Genomic DNA, 16,327 nt, shown 5'->3' on the forward strand with positions numbered 1-16,327 from the left:
TTACGTCAAACACAAACAATGGGAATTAGGGTTGACTGCAGCAAGCAAAGAAAACAAAGCTCAACTAAATGTTGTGATGCTCTTTCAAGTCAATATGTAATAATAATATACAGCAATGAGTTTCAGCAAAATGCGACGGATGACAGCCAAGGTATTTGTCCACGACATACACTAAATGATGAGGAGAAAACACACCCTTTCATGATCCTAATAGTAGGGGGAAATTTGGGAGAACTTTTTTTTTCACAGAAATGTAAGAGTTGTTTCAATGGACTTTGTATCTTAACAGCAGAAAAGCTTCCGCTACTTGAAAATTGTACCTGACAAACATTCAAGATGGAGTTCAAAGCCTGACAAAGCTTCTTAAATGGGAAGTGAAACATCCGAGTGGGCGATATTACACCTGACCTGAGTGACCGATACCCCACAAAAACAAAGTCTCAGCACATTTCCACCTTTTCCAGCCTAGGAAATAATGGCCGCCAAGCCAGGGCTTAGTGTCTCCATCAAGCGTGCTGTACATCAAAGCTTTAGTAATTCTGCCTGTGCCTTAATACCATACTATTAGCTGTAGCCTCATCCCAGAAGATCTAAAACACAGCAGGGAAGAGCAACTGTAGCTCGGGGGGGAATGTGTCATTATTACAGAAATATAGGCTGAGAGAGGAAACACACAACAGAACAATGGTTCAGCGGAGACAAAGACGAGCCAAAGCTGCCTCTTAATGGCGGGGACCAATTAGAGATATTTAAGGGAATGACAGGCAGTCATTATAGTGGTTGATCCCTCGCTGCTGCACCTGCGTGATGACATCATGGACACCACAGGGAGGAATGTGTATATGCGTTTCTCTACCAACGTCTGTTTGTATGCGAGTGATTTATGGGTGTTCCCTGCTGCAGATAGCAATGTAAAGCATAATTAATGTGTTTTTGAATATTATTTTTGTTTTAACTGTATTCAGCTGAAAATATCCTGACTGTGTTCAGAAGAAGCGTATTTCTGCGTTCCCCCCCGCTGTTGTACCCCCCCTACCGAGAGCGTATTTTGTGTGTTTTCACAACAATATAAACTCATAGACACTGAAGCATGAGCAACATGCTTTTTATATGTTTAGGCATTTGATTCTCTCTGGAAATTTGAAGAAAAAAAAATATATTTTCACGCTTGGCTGAGGTGGAAAAGTTGGTGTATCGATAAAAACTAAAATACAACAAAGTGCAATTCAAACAGAGATTTATAAATAAATGATGATGTGAAGCACGGTTTTCAAACATCCACTCAAGCTTCAACTACACTGGAGGAATTTAATGCTTTCACAGAAGAAAACAAGATGGAGGAGACTGTAACATTCCTCAAATTGATATGTGAAAACTCAAGTCGAGTCCACTTATAGACCACTATCACAAATACGCCTCAAGTGGCTTTACAACCTGTACAGTATACCACATCCTCTGTCTTTAGACCCTCAATAATGATCAGTGGTGTCAGTTAAACAACAATATCTTATGTTTCCTGAGGGTATTGAACTGGGTACGGTGTCTTACGATTTAGTAGTTCAACTCTTCTAATCTAACAGGAGAATCATTCTACTCAATCTTTCTACTGAATACTGAAAAGGTCAACATGACATGTTTACACTATTAACATTAAATCAAAACCAAAATCTTTCCCATTTGTTGCCTGAATCTCACCACATGCCTCAATCACCTCCCTTTGACTTGGTTGCAGTACAAACACATAGAGTTTCCTTTACTTGGAAAAAAAACACTTCTTGCAACTGAACATAATCGTGGCAGAAACGGCATTTCCTGCTAAACAAAGTAATATGAATGTAACTTCAAGGAGACAGGTTTGATTTCTGCTCCCCTGCCAGTCTCCCGGGGCCATAACAAAGACAAATTTTCCTCTTCACAGGTTTCCTGTTGGATTGTTTAATTATTACCAGCAAACGCATGAGGTTGCTGGAAAACGATTAGAAGTAATTGATCACTTAAAACAAAAACAGATGGATTAGATACAGACACAAATATTAGGGTGGCTGAACAAATACAGATATGATTAGGAACCTCTGCAGAACCCTCCAGTGAATTCAACACACCAGCATGCTCTCTCCCAGAGGACACCATCAAAATGGAAAACACAGAAAAACAGGACAACCTCATGAACGAGGGCCATTCCTCATCCTCTGTCTCCTCTTGCTCCTGCAAGAGTTTCCTGTTCCAACAAAACGGAACAGCCAGTGGCTTTATCAAGATTTATGAGCTAAATCATCATTGGAAATATAAGACACTTGTTGTGGCACAGGGGGAGAAGTGGGGGGAGGGGGAGAGAGAAGAGGAGATGATGCCGGCTGGAGCAGACGAGGAAAAAAAGGGAGAAAGAGGAGACAGAGTGGGAGAACAACCAGCAGAGATGAAAGGAGAAAGACAAACAGAGGGAGATAGCGATGATTTTGGTAAGAACAGATGTCTGGACTTGATCTAAAAAACATCTTCAGTGCCATCTTTAATGCTCCTGTGGTTTTTCCCTCGAAATGACATCCCATTCGAAAGCTGTTATCAAGTTAAACAGTCAGGCTCTAAAAACAAGTCAAAATGCAGAAGAGATAAAGGACTGAATAGACCGCAGACAAATGGAAAATGAGGTGAATCTCAAAGTCTATCGGCCACAGCTGTTACATTACACGACCCCAGCTGATGATGCACTGATTCTTCTCACTTCAGGTTTGTTTTTTTCCTCAGGACAACAACAATGACACACACATGGTAGACAGAGAGCTGAGACAAAAGACAGCGTTAATGATGATTTTAGGCGGAGGTTCATGTTGGAGCCCCTTCCTGACAATGTATAGGTCACAACATTTGACAAATCTCACCTCACGTCACGATTCAGGAAATGCAGGACGCAGAAATCATGAGGCAGGCAACAGTCGAGACCGGGAAACTCTGACAAACTGGCAGGGAATGATTGAAAGAGGTCGGCGGCTGCAGGGCTGATGAGGAAAGTGTGAACAGGTGTGTCGATGGGTGGAGCAGTCAGGCGATGGATGGAAAACGTCAACGAAGGGCCCAGAGAAAAAGGGAATGTGGCTGAGAGGAGGGACAGACTGTGAAGTTTCATTTATTATGGGTGAGTTTTCAGTCACATGATCTTTATTATTGGATGGAGTTTGCTCACTTGTTGTCAGATTGCAGATGCAAAAATGTCTATATGTATTTCATCCATGGTGGCTTAAAAGTTTCGTCAAGTTTTAAGTGTGAGTGTTACCATGTGTTGTATTTGTAAACCTGGATCCAGACCTCTAAATATAACAGGATGTGCAGGTAGAGAGGACGTAGAACATACATTTTTTATTTATCTTCACATTAAATGAAAATGTACCCACTCATATGTGTCTTGTAAACCATTATAACAGTAGCAGAAATAAGCAAAATGACCTGTGGACAATAAAACTATTCAATATTAATTATGAAGCAGACACAACGTTTTCTTCATTACAATGCACCAATCAGTGATGGCCGGTGTGCGTACGCATACATGGCCAATAAAGCTGCTTCTGATTATGATTCTGATTCTGATGTGCACAACAAAGTAACAATTATATCAAGCCAAGTCAACTAACAAAACTCATTTTGTCTCATTTGTCACTCCATACCTTTGTTGGGGAAGCGTCATCTGTTTTCTGCTCTCCTTGTTTAAACCTTAAATTCTAACCCATCTGTTCCGCAGTGATCTGCTGAATATTCAATTGCACTGATGTGAAAAAAAACAACTTTAATCAAAATTCAAAGAGTGAGGTGCTTGATAAATGCCAGCCCTCATTATTTTGCGGCTTGTGCCACCTTTAATGAGCTTAGCGTCTGTCCACTGAACAATACGACACTCTAAAATGACTGCTGAGCAACGTGTTTCTGCAAATGTAATCAAGTGTGTCTGCAACTGCCTGATTTTCATATGATTGAATAATAAATTGATGTAAGTGACACAAACCAAACTGAATCAGCTTAATTTGCCCGTTCTGAGATTTGAGTGATAACTGCTTACATATTTCCTGTCGTATGCCGAGATATCTGAAGGAAAAAAGAAAAAGAACACCATGAGAAGAGAGATACTGGGAATACTGGGAAAAAAAATGGAAATTAATTGTTTGATAATAGGTTACAATAAATACAAAAAAAGGAGGGAGCAACAAAGAATATAAAAAGAGAAAAGAAATCAATGGACTAAATGACAAATAGAAAGACAGCAAAAATAAGCAAAACTAAAAATCTGTCTGAATTTAAACCAGGTGCAGACAGTGCAATCAAGCATCAGGAGCCAAGAAGAGAAAACACTGGGGAGCCTGATGCAGAGGGAGAACGGCAGAGCAAGCAACAGAGGAGAGCCATTGAACGAGGGATGGGCTTTTGATGGAGTCTCATCTGGAGTGTTTATGACGAGGCAGCGCCAGCAACGTAATGAGTTGACTGATCAATCTTTCCTCCTTGCTGCGCTGGATCAATAGCGCTGTTTTGACATCCTACATTAAGCTCTAACTAATTGCCAGATTGCTAAATGCTTTTAAGAAGGAAGAAAAAAAAAAAAAAATATCCAGGGCAATCAATAATGCAATCACACCAGTGACTCTCCTGTACTGCCCCGGGAGGAGGGATGCGCCGGTGTGTGTCTGTTTGTGGGAGTGTGGTGAGTGTTAAGGGCCAAACCGTTACCTGGTTCATGAATTGGTTGACTTATGGATGCATGTTATTTGAGTGTGAGTGGTGTTGGGGCAGCTGGGAGTTGTGGTCAGGAGAGGAGAGCGGAGCAGAGCGCTGGTGTGTTTGGGGTTTGAACCTCGGCAGCCTCAGTGGGACAGTTTGTTGATTTGGCTCACAGCTCCGTGGCTAAACCACCAAGACTTTAAAACAGCACTCACTGACAGGGGGAATTAGCCTTAACAGCCTCGTTTAATAATGGCTTTGCATGTATGAATATTGAACAATCCTAACAAAGAAATAAAAAAAAAAAACACACTGTACACTACCTGCTCAGCACCAAACAGCAGACAGACACAGTTAGAGACTAGCTGGTGAACATTGGGAGCGTTTAGCAGCTACCGGCCACATGTTCACATGTTTCTCTCAAGAGTTTAGACCAAAAATGAGATTTAAAAACAAGCAACTAACAAGTTCCTCACATGAAAACAATAATTGCGAGTTTAAAAGTTGAGCTTGACAGATCATGATTGACCTTGAAAACATCAGCTGACCAAACAAGTCCTCCAATTTGAACAACGAAATATGTTGCGACTGCTCTGTCTAGTAGCTTAGAGATGATTTTACAGAACAATGGTTGAATAGGCATGTAGTTCCTACAATGTGTGTGTGTGTGTGTGTGTGTGTGTGTGTGTGTGTGTGTGTGTGTGTGTGTGCACTTAAAGGCCAACATGTTATTGTCACAGGGTCAAGGATGCACCAGTTGACAAGATCAGACAGCATTCTCCTCCTCTTCTCCACCTCCACAAAACAAGTGGGGGATAAAAACCCTTTTTCATGAATTTTTCACACAAGCGGTGCTTCTCGGGCTGAAGAGTTTCTCCTCCACAGTCTTTTCATGCATTTTTAACAAGGAGAAACACGCCGGACAAAATGCCACGGATTTAAAGTGCAGGTGTAATGGTCGCTGACTTAGTGTCTTACTATTTCCACAATTCACACAATTCTTTTCACACAGCCAAACTCATGAGTTGGTGAAGAATCATGACAAAAATGTAAACGAAAGACGAGCATTAAGGACCAAACAGAGAGGGAGACGATGCGTCTGGAGACGTATTGAGTGTATAGTGATATCTAACTATAATTCAGAAAGGGAGTAGACCACATAATTGATATATTTCTTCATATTCATGGGAAGCATTTCCACAGTAGCAGTAACAGGTATCCAAGGTGTTTACGTCACCAGGGTTAATGCACAGAAGAAGACATGTCTGCGTTAGAAACATTTCAGGGTGTTTAGGATGGAGGACATTTGTCGAGGGCAGTTCTCTTATCACACATTCCCCGAGCAGCGAGCAAGGAGTGCTGTTTAAGCCCACTGTGGAACAGAACACAGTATGCACATGCACAACATCTGTAATGATTGAATGAATGAATGTCAGGGTACTGATTGTTGCTGAAGCTGATTGCATGAAGATGATCTCATGATGGCAGTGCGATTAGGCTCTAATTGCTAAGCAACTTAGATTATTTTTCTTTTTAATATCACTAATGAACCAAATCCAGAGTGTGCACTGATACTGATACCTGTGGAAGTATTTAGAGCGGAAATAAATAAGCAATTGAATGATTAGTTCTTCGTCAAAGTCATTTTTCAAGCAAGAACTGTATCCATATACTGCTTCCTGCTTTGCCAATATGTAGATTTTCTACTTTTCTCTTTGAAATAATAACCTGAATATTTTCATAGTTAGGGCTTTTGGTCAGACAAAACAAAACATTTCAATATGGCATCTTGAACTTAGCACACATCACAAAACAAAACATACATACATACGTTCATGCGCTACGTGGCAGCAGCAATACAAAAAAGGAAAAGTTACTTCACATCAACAAAAGACACTGAAGGACAGATGTGAATTTCTCTTTAATTTTCTCCATCACAGGTCTCAGTCTGGGATTTATTTCAGTGACCACAGGCTCATTACATTCAGCTCATCTTTTCACCCCCCCATCATTTAACGGCTCTCCTGTTTTTCTTCCTCTCCTTTTTCCATCACGTCTCCTCCATTTGTCCCCTATCTACTCTCCCTCCTCCTCTTCCTCTGGCTCCACCCCTGTCCCTGACTCTTCATCTTCCCCCCTGCTTCCATATCGCTGCTATTAAAACAACTAAATTATTAAACCTATAGTGATAATCAATCAATAACACTCTTTCTTAGAGGGTTAGACAGCTTAATTGACGAAGGAGACCTCTGCCCCCAGTGAGTATAAGAGTGTGTGTATGTGTGTATGTGTGTATGTGTGCGTGCGTGGGTGCGTTTGTGTGTGTGCATACGGCCCCTTGGAAGTGCCCATCCATTTGCATTTTTGTGCACCTGCATGAGCTTATTGTTCTCTTTTGATTGAGGTGAGTGTTATTGAGGTAGACTGGCTCTGATGAGGGTCATAGAGGACTAATTAAACCCTTAACTCTCGTTTCTAGAGACGGAGAAAAAGAGTGCCCTCAGTGGATGTAATTAGAATGACTGAGCTACAGGTGCAAAAGGGTAAACAAACACATTGCATGCTACGTCACACGACCAAGTCATTTATGGTGATTCATACATCTATAAACCTTCTACCTCTCCATACATATCTCAGCCTCTCAAGTGAGATTGTCTCAATTCAACCTGTTTGCGTGGAAAAAGAAACGTGACCTACTTACGAAACAATGATCTGTCCAAGCATTGAAGCCAAACAGTACACATCCTGTTCTGTGAATTCCTGATAAGGTCTTGGAAGCAAGTAAAATGAATCTATTGTGTGTAATTGAATGTGTTAATTTTACAGTCACTGATTGTATTATTTGGTTTTGCTTGGCTTCTACTTTGTAGCGATGGAGAACATTTGTTATTTACAAGTGATCTCTACACTACAGCCACTTCACTTTAAAGCTGCACTAATCAATACCTTATATTAACAATGAGAAAAAGACTATGTAAAGTGTCGCTCGCTCGTAGAGGATTGTCACCCATCTGAAGTTCCCTATTAGCTCTACAGTGTTTTAGCATCTTTATCGTATCCGTATTGTATCTGTATTGCCATGTCATGTTAGTGTTGTGATTAACTAGCCCCAAAGTGACGCTATTAATTAATTAATTTGTTAATTATAAGTACATGTTAGGGAGATTGTCACGATGCAGTGAATACAGGGAGCAGAGAGATGAATCTAAATGCAGATGAAGTTGGCAGACAGGATCAGCTCAGTGATGTATTCAAAGTATGTAAAGGCTTACTGGCAGGTACTGATAGGCTCAGGTTCTGGATCCGAGTAAGGTTTCGGGTTCCGGTTCTGGTGCCTTGTAAGCAAAGACATGTTAAGTTAAGGTACGTCAGCCCAGCACAGCTGTCTCAGCCTATAGTGTTGGCTGCCCACTCCAAGTCAACTGTTGTTTTCCAAGAAATAGGTAACTTCCCATAAAACCACAACTTGTTCTTTTCACAGTACTTTTGTAATGTCTGTACAGATTACACAAACAAGATACAATGTATTCATTAATAAGCTTTACAGGTGCTGGTAGGTGTATTTTCAAACTTTGGAAGGAACCAGGCTAACCGTCTCCCTACGTTTTCAGTCTTTATGCTAAGCTAAGCTAATCACCTCCTGGCCCCAGCTCTACACATAACTTTGAAGAGATCTCCTTTTCCCACTCTTGGAAAGAAAGCAAATAAGCATTATTTGAAAAATTAACAATAAATCCAGCAATGTTTTAAGAATCAAGAGCTCTGGCTTGTGGATGAACTATGACCAAGCTCTGCTTGTGTTCGTGAGGTACATCGTATCACATGTTCAGTGGAGCTTGTTGTATTGTACACACACTCTGATGTATTGTGCCTCCTGTGGGTCTTTGCTCTTAACATACCAAAGTGCTTTGAAGCTCTTTCAGTCAGGAATTCACCCCTCATCCCATCTCTGCCTTCTGCATCGATAACAACTCTCCTGTCAATTGCTGCAGTCGAGTACTGGCTGCCTGCCCCAATCCTTAAATTACCTCCTAAATCTTGGAGGAGGGTCACACAACTGCTTTTTCTCTCTGATGGGATTGGAAGCTACCTATTACCTTGACAGTCACTCAGTCAAGCGCTGGGGTCGCTTAGGAGGTCACATATTTAAGACTTTGGTGGATTACAGATGTTTTGATTGATAGCTAAGGGGAGAAGACAGACCATTAGCAGAAATTATGTCATGTATCCCCATTATTTTAAGAAAAAACACTGGAGGAAACCTTAATTCACCAGCTGGTATCTTCAGTCATGTTAAATCTAAAATAGGTTTGTGTTAATACTTTGAAAAGTCGTTTTGGATTGATCGGTCAGGTCAGGGGTGCTCAGGTCTTAAACAACCTATCTGTCACCTGTCACACATCTAAATTCCCTCCTTGTTGCTGCTGAGTGATCGTCTGTTTAAGATTCCTCCATCATCATTCTCTCCTTTGACAATTACCCCTGTCAATTAAAGAGGAAGATACAAACACATGCACGTACAGATAAAGGATGTTGTAAAATCTGTCTTTGAATAATTTATACTGTTTGCACTTTTACATTAACAGTTTAGATGCATGCAAAGAGTAAGAGGGTGGTTGCCCTGAAGGCCCATCGCACTGCAACTGTTTTAAGGAAACACATGCAAATAGACGAAACACCAGCAAATGAAGAAAACATCTTCACCAAATTAACATATGAGGCATAAAAAAACGACCCACAAAAAGAGACAACATAAGAAATATAGACTTTTACTGACCCTGTCAGTGGTTCGAAAATGAACAAATCGATTTTGTTTATTTCAGATTTAACATCCTGAATAGATTAATCAGATATTATTGTAGATATCTGCTGGACACTAAACTTATAGTAAGTAAATGCAGGCAAACTTAACATTTGGACAGTTTGGTAAAAAATCTCAGGGAAGTAGCTGTGTGCTTTTTTTTTTTTTGAACGGAGGTGGGCCAGTTAACCAGACACCAGGCACAACCGAAAAAAGGGAGTAGAAAACACTTCAGATAAGGCGTTAATCTCACCCTTGTATTGCCAGTTGTAGTTTGTTTTTGAGTGTGGAATGCACCTTTTGGCCCTTTGGGGGAAAAAACACCCACTATATACCCACAGTTCTCAGCAATTGCCATGCCAGCGGGTGTTTACTGCCTTCCGGTCTCAGGCAGCAATAATGAGCCTTTTACTGCTTAGTACACCCCAATAAGGCGAATGAGACGCTGCAATAGAAAACATACTTTGACAAGAGATACAAATATTAGATTCATGGTTTAGTTTCAGTTTCACAAGAGATAAGACTTTAACAATTTTGGCAAAAGTAAGTCTGGAACCCCACCTCCATTAGCGCACAGTCTACAGGATTTACAGAGACTAACATAACGTATTTCACGTTAAGTCATGGAGTGACCGTCAATGGAGGAAGTAACTCCATTTTACGTAATTATGTTTTGTTCTGCGCAACTTGAAGCATTTTGTATCTGCTTGTGTTCTTCATATTTGGTGGTGTTGTCTGAATATGCAGCTTGTTTATGTATTTGGTTGTGTTTTCTATATCAACATTACATTTTGCGATGCTCCATATGTGTTGTCAAATTGGTTAGAGTTCTTTAGTTGCCGTGCATTAAGCTCTCGGGACCAAGGTAGTGAACAGAAAAAGAATATGTGGGCTTAGAGAGCAGGACGCAGAGCGATCGCTGCACTCATTTTATCTATAGCAGACGTACTTTAACTTACATATTAATTACACTCCTGAGACAATGTGTGTGCCAGTCTGTCTGTGTCTGTCTCTCTCTGGATCTATCATCACCAGCCACTCTCTGTTCCACCACGTTCATTAGTGTTATGTGTACCTTGCTGTCTCTACCCCGGCGTCCCATGAACTGACCATGCTTTATGCTTTATGTTAAGTGTGTCTGTGTGTTTTATGCATACATGTACACAGTGTGTTTAGTGTGTTTACAGTAATTCCTCGTGTTAACATGAAGGTTATGGCTGTTGACCTTGCTGGCGTCCGTCCATCGACGACCCCGTGCCGCCTTGGTCTGGGGTCTGACTGGACGCTGACTCAGGACTATCAGAGTTTGCTGTCTCTTCGTCTTTTCTTTCACCATCCCTATGTCTCTTTGACAGAAAGCTGACACAAGTAGCAGAGCTGTCCCTTCTTTTCTTCTCACATTCTCAGCATCTTTTTCTTCCTGTTGTTTTCTCCTGTCCAAATGTCTGAATCTCAATTTGTATTGTCGTCTTTCCTGTCTTTGATGTTAGAGTAAAAAACATTCATGTTAAATAAAAGTTCTGAGTTAAGTCTTCCCTAAATTCCTCCATGTGTTGACATGAGAAGACTACACTTGTGTAGCAGTGGGCCAATCAACAACGTGGATGAGGCACTCCACTACTAAATGTAACAACAAATAATGAGAAATATGTTCCTCTTGACACTTGCTGTCTTATTTATTGAAAGCAAGCTGATCCTGAATGACACTGGATTATTAAGGCCGGAGTAACCGACGTCGGGTCGGCCCTATTGAAATTCAAATACACATAGTACATCGGGCGCATATTTGGGGGACTTGCCATACTCGAAAACTCACCAAATTTTGCACACTTGTCAGGCCTGGTGAATATAGCCATCTGATATAGGTCAAAACATGACAAAACAACATTTTGACGTGCGGGAGGATGCGAGGGCCCGTTCATCGCTGCTCGCAGCTTTAATTTTATATATATTTCCATGCTGTACAGAATACTTTGTTTTGTCTTTCTTCCCACCTGTGTTCTTCTGAATCTGTCCATAATTGATGTACTGCTCTGGAGCTTTGACATACTTTCCCCTTTTTGCAAAAAGACACTCGTGCTACAAAACAGCAGGGTGATTTGATGTAGAAGTGTCTCTCTCTCTCTCTCTCTCTCTCTCTCTCTCTCTCTCTCTCTCTCTCTCTCTCTCTCTCTCTCTGTGTGTGTATGTGTTATTATTGTATCTCCAGAGTTTTGTCTATAGAGCGATACTTCCTGTTTCCTGCTTTGCTGGCCAATGATAACCTGATACACCCTGGAGAGAGCTGTGGGGTCGCCGAGGGGGGAAGTGGAGGAAAAGAGGCAAAGGATGAGATAGAAACAGAAGTGGAAGGAGATGCACTATAAAGCAATGCTGCATTGGGGGCTGTAAGTTAAAAAAGGATTCAACATGTACAGATGAAATGATCAAATCAGTCTCCATTGTGCCGATAAAACAGGCAGGAGCTCTTTGAATTGATATCATGCAGACTTTGTAACTGCTCAGATGTTGTGTCAGTGGGTCTGAGCCACTATATCTGAGCACACAATGCTGTTCGTTATTCAATCCGTTTTAATTGGTTTCAAGTCTGCCTCATTTGCATATGCATGCTAAGAGGGCATCTTATTGGAACAGAGGTGGGAATGGAAATGGGTTGAAAAGCACAGAGAGAGAGAGAGAGAGAGAGAGAGAGAGAGAGAGAGAGAGAGAGAGAGAGAGAGAGAGTTGTATAAAGAAAGGCTAAAAGGAGGAATGAATGAACAAACAAAGTGAATAACAGACGGGATGTGAGTAAGTGCTTCTAGAAAAATCAGTCTCTCTGGTTACCACGGCAACGAGAGGTGGAAGTTGGCTCTGCTCCCTACGTAACCAATTATGTCTGTGTGTGAGTGTGAGAGTGTGTGTATCTACTATCTAGGGCTATTCATATGCAAAAGAGGAAAAAGTGGGTCCATGTGAATGTCTGTGATAATGTTTGCAGGGCATTTGATTTTAACGCGATGTGTTTGCGTCTGCCATCGATGTCAAGCTGTCTTCTGTCGGTTTATCACCAGCCGTGATTACTGTCCTCCACACACAAACACACACACACACACACACAAACACACACACACACAAGTGAACCAAATCCACCATGTTTGTTCTGTTGTGTTCAAAGGCTGTTTACAAAAAGCTGTACATAAAGAATTGCAGCTTTACAACGAAACAATTAGAAGTGTCACCACATAGTGAGAGATGCTATCTAAGACACACCGGTCTCAATCGCTAGTCTTCTTCAATACAGCACGATGCTCATTTAGTAAATTAGGATCCCAATTAGAGTAAAATAGATGATAAATATGACCGGGCAACCTTGTGATTGACAGGTTACTATTGACACGGCTTTGTACGGTCTGGGAGTCGTCTGTGTTATTGTCTTAGAACTGTAAATCATTTCCAAGTTTTTTCAGTTCATGAAATAATATACGGGGTGACCGTGGCTAAGTGGAGAGCAGTGCCACCATCAGAGGGTTGGCAGTTCGATCCCCAGCTCCGGCTCCGCTAGAGCAAGACACTTAACCCCAAAATTGCTCCCGTAGCTGTGCCTACGCTGTGTAGATAGATACTGAATTGTAAGTCGCTTTGCTAAATGACTGTAATGTAACTAGCATTTTGGCTGCCTAAAAAAAGTATTGTTCAGCATTTGGTTGTACTTAGCTCCACCCCTTTGTAAACTTCTGGTTACAAAAAACCAAGATGGCAACAGACAAAATGCTGAACTCGCGGCTTCAAAACAGCAGTCCACAAACCAATGGGTGCCGTCATGGTGATTACGTTCACTTACATACAGTTCATAGTCTTTGGTGAGTGCCCCAGCTTTATGGAAGTGCAGTGTTATATTGTTAGAGAACCCTCTTTCATGTCTATAGAGTCATATTGAGAACAAGAGAGAGAAGCTTCTTCGCATTGATTTTCAGGTTTTACATATTACTTTTAAAGCACTCCATGGTCTGGCTCCAATATATTGTGCATTAGTCAGCGGTGCCAGTACCTCAGTTCCAGCAACACAACTCTGTTTGCATTTCCCCAATATAGATTTTAAAGTAAATAAGAATGTGTATTTGGGGTGAGGAGCTCTAACTCTAAAACAGCCTCTTTGTTGAAATTTGTTGTGGCAGGTCTGTAATTCTGGACCCAAACGCAGACACAGACAGGGAGTAAAATAAGTTAACGGTTTATTTCAGGGATAATGGTTGATGAGAATGGCAAGAGGTGGGGCGATGGTGGATGACTGAGCTGAGCGAGACTGGGAAAGACAAGGGGAAAACAGGGAGCATGGCCAGGCATTGGTCTTGCAACAGTATCTTAGTGACTTCCTTTTAATCTCTACTAAAAACACATTTTCACAAACTTGCATTACTGCATTGAGTAGTCTTTCTGGGCCGTCTCCTTTTATTTCTTTTGATTGTTTTGTGCTTTCTTTGCGGACCTCTTTGCATTATTCCAATAAGAATGTCTTTATTTGATTGTTTTGGCATGTGGTGTTTTAGGAGTTGGCCTCTTCCTCCTGGTACGACGTATATTTTGATAGCCTGTTTATGTTTGTATTAATTTCTCTTCTGAAAGTGATCTCTATGAGACTTTTACATGGTTACATAAAGAGGACAATGGGGGGAGGTGTAATGGAAAGATATATATATATATATATATATATATATATATATATATATATATATATATATATATATATATATATATATATATATATATATATATATGGGGAGAAGCCACACAGCAGAGGATTCATGGGAAAGAATACTGTGGTTGGTGCTAAGCTGAAACACTGTGCGTACTGGTATTGAATTTCGTGTTATTGGCACCATTTTTATCCATTCAACCATCTTCAAAAGCACTTCTCTTTTCTTAATGTGTAACAGCTTATAATGTTTAACTCTTTAGTGAGGGCTTCTGATGCTGAATTACAATGAGATCCCACACACACACACACACACACACACACACACACACACACACACACACACACACACAGTATTTCCAGTCTTGTGTGCTGCTGTGACATGCAGCCTATACACACACGTCTTTGTCAGGCCGTTCTTTGTGGACTTGTACCTTTTCATTGGAGCCATTCTGTCCCTCAGTGGGACCACCAGTGAGTTGGAGAAGCAGCCAAGTCGGACACTGGCACTAATTGGCTACGCTATTAGAGGCCCACAGAGCCACACTTAGACTACAGAAATGAGCTCGTCAGTGTGAGGGTGGAGGCTGGGCATGGTGCCTGCGTGAATGCAGACAGAGGGAGAGAGAGAGAGATTTCTCTGATGAACATGAGAATCCTCCACCCTGCAACACACGCACACGCACGCACACACACACACACACACACACACACACACACACACACACACACACTCTTTCGGTCCTCTGACCAGAGTAGTTAATTGGTTGGTTGGTGCTGCTGTTTGTGGTGGTGGTTGGAGGATATGGGTGAGTGGGGGAATCTTTTGTCTGATGCACTTCAGCTGCTCTGATTGACAGCAGGGACAGGAAGTGAGGGCGTGGGGCTTAGAGAGGAAAAGAGCTTTTCTCTCCCTGCTGCCTTCCTCAGATTAACATTCTCGTCCACCTCTCCAAATTCCTCTCGTCCTCCTCTTTGCTTTCACTCTCTCTCTCTTACAATCTCTCTCTCTCTCTCTGCCATGTTTTACTTTCCACCTCCTCTGCATCCTTCTGTCCATTTATATCTATTCAGCATCATACAATACTTCTTTTGAAGACGTGATTTTGCTGGCTTTTTGTTACTTTCTTCTCTCCTTGTTCATTTCCTCACAAGCAAAAGATTAGGTTACTCGGGGGCACTTAAGCAGCGGAGGTACATTGCTAAACAAATGCTTATACAACTGTGCCACTGACATGCAGTGATTGAGTGTCTACTTATGCTCTATTAGCCCAGAAATAAATCAACTTAAACCAAACCCAGACAGAAGCTTTGTAGACAGCTACCGGTGATGTTACGTGTTTCAGAGGTTAATTGTCAGGTTCATGTCATAGTTTTGAAATAAACTACAAGAAGACAGCTTTACCACTCCTGATGGCTTCTGTGAATAAATAAAATCATTTTCTATAGCCCTCAACACTGAACTGAGAGCTGCTGCGCACCAGAAGGTTGATTGAGGACAAACCATTACATCATCAGATTTTTGAAGCCTCTTCTTTATAGATTTAACTGCTGCATCTGCCTGGAAACAAAAACATTATCGCTTTATTACCCGCAAAATTACCATCTACATAATATGGAATAATTTCCCCTTCTGTCTCTGCAGAGAACAGATCGATAGATAAATGTCTCTATCTATATATAGATATATGTATGTATATATATATATATATATATATATATATATATATATATATATATATATATATATATATTCCCTTGAATATCTTGAATACCTTGAAATTTGATACCTTGAGTATCAAATTTCTCCTTTATTTCCAGACACATTAATTCGTTGCTGAGCTGGAGTGATAGCAACACGATCGACTAACTGAAGCATCACATTACCTTTGGTTGAACTTTGAGATTATTTTTTGCCCAGAATGAGGACGGTGGATTTTGTCCCCCATCATTTACACTAAGATGGCTTCAGGAAGGAATCTATTCAGTACAGACAGGGCGACCAATTACTGAGACCAACAGTGCCTCAAATGTACATATGGGCATGTGAGTTACAAAGTCCCTGATTTGTAAAACTACAACACTAATGCCCCTAAAATCTCTTAAAAACAATACATTCAATACTTCAGCCATCATAATACTTAATA

This window comes from Cebidichthys violaceus, unplaced genomic scaffold (genome assembly GCF_023349555.1).
Source record: "Cebidichthys violaceus isolate CVI_PGR_0920_01 unplaced genomic scaffold, fCebVio1.0.p SCAF_9, whole genome shotgun sequence".
NCBI classification, from domain to species: Eukaryota; Metazoa; Chordata; class Actinopteri; order Perciformes; family Stichaeidae; genus Cebidichthys; species Cebidichthys violaceus.